Genomic DNA, 4932 nt, shown 5'->3' with positions numbered 1-4932 from the left:
GTGTCCCAGGAGAGCTGGGAGGAAGGTGTATCACCTTTTGTGACTTAGGGTTCAAAACCATACAGTATCACTTCTAGCACATACTATTGGTTGAAGCAGTCACAAACCCACCAGATTCAAAGCATGGAAATAGATTTCTATCTCTTAAAGGGATAAGCATCAAAAAGTTTGTGGCCATTTTTATAAACTACAACTTGAATTTATTCATTTAATATTGAGTGCCTAATACAGGCTAAATACCCTGCTGGGCTTAGGGATAGTGAACATAGGATATAAAACACATGCCCTCATATTAGGTGGGAGAAAGACATGAAAACAGAATGGCACAAATAACTACATAATAAAAGTAAGTGCTGTGAAGAGCTAACCTGGTCTGGGGCTCAAGGGAAGAACTTCCTGTAAAAATCATGTTTCAGCTGAGATCTGAAGGACGAGCAGAATGTAGCCAAGCTGGGGAGGGGAGGAGCAGACATTCAGGCTGAAGGAAGATGGCCCGGGAAGGCACAAGGTGTTCAAGGAACAGAGAGATGCTATATGGCTGGACCTTGAGAGTAAGGTGGAAGTGACCCATGTCTTGTATCCTTTTTACAGGATTTTGTAAGTTATCACAGAAGAAATGACAAATGTTTTTATCAGGTAAGTTGAGACCTGATCAGATCTGAAGTTTTACTGTAACTTTTTTTGCTTGCTTTGGGCCCCAAGTGAAGGGAGTTGTCTTAGTCATAATCAGTTTATAGCACAGCATCAGTGATGCATGCTGGGCCCTTTTCCTCTTTTTATATCTTTTCCCCTTCATCTTCCTGCTTCTATTTCCCTTCTTCCATCAAAGGCTGCTACTCTAAAGTGATTAACATAAATCCTTGGCAAGGTATGTATCATTCAAAGATACGGTGTAATTTATGTATTAGGTGTGCCTTACATTTACATGGAGTATTAAGTGCTAGTTCTTGTTTTGTCTCTCTTTTTTGCATTCAACGTTTTATCCCCAAAGTCTACACTTGAGGTAATGGTTAAAAGCATGACCTCTCAAAACTAGGATTTCTCCATTTAAACCCTGGTTCTGCCACTTTTTAGCTATGTGATCTTGAACGTATTACTTCACCTCTCCGTACCTCAGTGTCCACATTTAGGAATACGATAATGGAACATTGGGTTGAATAAAGGTGGTGCAGATAAACAAACGGCATGGCAAACAGTAAGTGATGTTAGCTAGTATTATCAGTCAGGGTTAGCTAGTATTATCATTACCTAGTTGTTAACTAAATATTTGCTCTCATCATCTAGTTCATTGTTTCTGACCACTGAATAGGATTGTCATATGCCTCCACCCCATTTGGTTTATGTAGTTCCTTGATGATGGACAACAGACTCCAATTCTCTGTTATACCATTTCTCCCTTATAAACCTATACAAGAGTTTCTCTGAAGAACACACAAGTAATAGTGGCAAGTCGCAGGGTGTGTGCCTACCCAGTTCCACTAAATACTGCTAAATTGATCCCTAGGATGGCTATGGTAGTTTATACTCTCACCTAACTGATCAGGGGTACGAAGGCCTGGACATCTGGGGACAGTTCAGGACAATCTTGAATATTCTGTGACTCTCTGGGGATGGGGGCAGGGGAGACGAGGCTTTCTTGGCCTGCATTGAATCTTCACTTCTTGTTCTGCCCACTCCTGCTTCCTTCTCCTCCCTGCCACAGATGTTGGTCCCTAGGGCACTCCCTAATAAATATTCTGCATGCTAAACTTTGCGTCCTGCGGAACCCAACCTGAGACTTCATGCTATTTTTCAACTGAATTTTAAAGCTTAATTTTATGCAATTATGTTAAATTACTTGAATGGTCAATCTCAAAAAGCTACAACATGCCAATGAGAAGACCACCTAATTTGGTCACACCATTGAAATAATTGTTTTTAGGAAAATAAATTCTATTCTTTTTGTTCCGCTTCCTCTATTTTTGAAAAACTAGTTTCTCCCTGCAGCTCTATTAAAGGAAGTAAAATATTGAAGGGTAGCAGAATATGCCACCCCGAATTATGCTTCTTTGGCATAAGGATTATTTTGAGCTGATTATTTTGAGAAACTGCAGACACAGGAGAAGCTCTAAAACCAGTAGAAGTTACCCTTTTGTAAGATTAATTTACATTAGAAAGGGGGCCTGTACTAGGAACAGAGTTTATTACCAGAGATAAGTCACCTGAGGTGCTTACTTACAAGGCAAGGCAACGTTTGTTTGACAAATATTTCATTTCCTCTTTTCACCTTCCCGTGAATTGCCTTCTCTCCCTTTGAAACGCAGACCTTTATCACTTTCATTAGGTCAGGATGTTATATAAGCCTCAGTTGTCTGGCTGCCTTTTGAGTCTCACATCTTTGGAATGCTCCTGTGTGTAAGTACATAATTAAAATAGTGTTTTTCTCCTGTTTATCTGTTATGCCAATTTAGTTCTTAAGTCAGCCACAGAACCTAGAAGGGTAGAATGGAAAAGTTTTCCTTCCCAACAATATTAACAGGCTAAAAATTGATTTTCTGACTCTAGCAAGTTTTGTTTCTCAAAACTGAAATTCCTTGTTTGTAAGGAGTTATCTACAAGTCAGTGAGTTATATTTCTGATACTGATCTAAAAGAAAATACAGATCTTCCTTGACTTATGGTGAGGTTATATCCCAATGAACTCATTGTAAATCAAAAATTTCCCGAGTTGAAAATGCATTTCACACACCTACTAAACATCATAGCTTAGCCTAGTCTACCTTAAAGATGCTGACAGCTAAAAATTTTCACCTGCACTCTGGTTCTATAAGAATGAAGTCACTAGCCACTGCAGTTGCTGACTTTCGGCACACCCTGAAAGGAGTTCAGGGAGATGAGGAATGAGGCACTCTGTGCTCTGAGAAAAACTGGCAGAACAGGGCTTTTGATAGTTAAATACTTTCAGAAGAAGATTTTATGAGCCCAAATGCTTGCATCTTCTCATATCTAGAAGAACACTAAAATCATTAACAGACATCTGCCCCTTGTGACCAGCAGCAACCTTCTTGTGACTAGCAACATTCTACCAAAATGTATGCTTGATTGCACGTATCCCCCTTCACTAAAATTATATACTGACCACGCTCCCACCTCTTCTGAGCAGTTCCTCAGAACTATCTGAGGGGTTGTCTCCTGGGCTCTAGTCCTCATTTTGTCCAAATAAAGCTTAAACTCATGTTGTGCTTTCTTTTTTTTTCAGTCAACAGTTTGGCAACTAATGAAGGGACCCAGAGCAGGCTTCTCTCCTTTGCCTGAACTCTACAAGGAGCCAGAGTTTGGTACCAGCAGAGGCCTCTTGTGCCCATTCATCTCCCTCAGAGAGTCTAGACGAATTTGGGTGAGTGTCTCTTCCCTGGCTCTCGGCTCTCCCATATGGGTTGATATCCTGAGATTTATCTGGCAGTATGTAACAGTACCTGGCCCCTCAGGTGAAACACACAGTTGAGAGGTGTGCCCACCCAGCTGAAAGACACTGGGGAAGGCGCCCACCCCGTTGAAAGACACTGAGCTGTCGGGGCTGAGTGTTTAGGTAGAAGGCTGATCTGACACCTCTCCTCAATTTGGCTGCCTTACTGAATTTGTCGGGATAAGAGTGAAGATATTACATGAGAGCTTTGCTCTGAAGAAGGAGGATAAGACTGCTTCCGGTCAGTTAAGACTTTCTTAGGAAACTGAGAAATTTACGGGAGTGGTGGAGGCAGAATCCTCACACTGCACAGTGGTCCCACAGGGCAACCTGCCTATTAATTAAAAGATGTGCTCATCCAGGGATCATGTATAAGAATTGGCCATTCAATGATCCGAGTACCAACGGTGGTCTTAGACGACCAAAGGGAGAAACTGAGACACGTCAGAGGGCTGCGATGACTCTAGAGTGGTGCCTAGAGGAGTTAAGCTCGCAAGCAGCACACTGGCCCACACACAATCTCATTAGTAGATTTTATCCCCAACAAATTCAACTCTAAGGTGGGAAATAGAGCTCTCAAACAGAGAAACAAGGGGTGTCAGAAAACCAGCCTCTGACCAACACCCCAGCCAAGTTTATAAACAAAACTTACTCTTACAAGCACTTACCTAATTGGGCATTAAAGGAGAATCTTGCCCGGAAAATGGCCAAAGTGGACTCTTTATGGCAGACACAGTTGTTAGAGAAAGCTGGCATGATAAAACACCTTTCCAGAATTCTGACCCTGAGGGAGCAAGTCCTTCTAGGAAAACTTGCTTTTCTCTCCCAGTGCCTTGAGATGTAAATGTTCTACCAGGGCTCTCAGGAATACATACCTAGACGACTGTAATTCCCGAGACTGAGGGAAACAAAGGGGGTGGGGGAGAAGAGGCCTTTTCAAATTTAACTTATTCCAAATGTTATTTATAAACTAATGCGTTTTATATTGTAATGCCTAATTCATGACTAAGTTTTAAAGTGAAGTTGAGACCTCTGCTTGTGTCTTTCTATATGTCTATGTGTGCATTATAAATATGTCTTTACCTTTGGATGGTATTATCAAAATTAATTTGTAAATGAGCTCTACTTAATTGGCTTAAAGGAAATTAAGTGCTTATACAAATTCTCAGAAATATAAAAGGAAACTGCCAGAATGAATTTCAGGTTCACATGAACTGGGAAATATTCATTGTTAATACCTGGTATTAAAGTTAAAGTTTGTCAACTTAATTAGTATAGACATGTCTTTAGAATCATCAATATTAAGTATAATACTTTTACTGTATCTAGGTTTAATAGAAGTCAAATAAGATCTTATATGTGTTGCAGATTTGTCAACAAGAAAAAACTTGGTATGATTTTTATAAAAAAAATGTAAATGAGGTAAGAGCTTTTGGGTAAATGTCTTAAGAGTAATTATGTTTTAGGAATGTCTACTTAAAAACTCTC

The sequence above is a fragment of the Balaenoptera ricei genome, chromosome 3 (genome assembly GCF_028023285.1).
Source record: "Balaenoptera ricei isolate mBalRic1 chromosome 3, mBalRic1.hap2, whole genome shotgun sequence".
Lineage (NCBI taxonomy): Eukaryota > Metazoa > Chordata > Mammalia > Artiodactyla > Balaenopteridae > Balaenoptera > Balaenoptera ricei.
Note: the sequence above shows the minus strand (reverse complement) of the source record.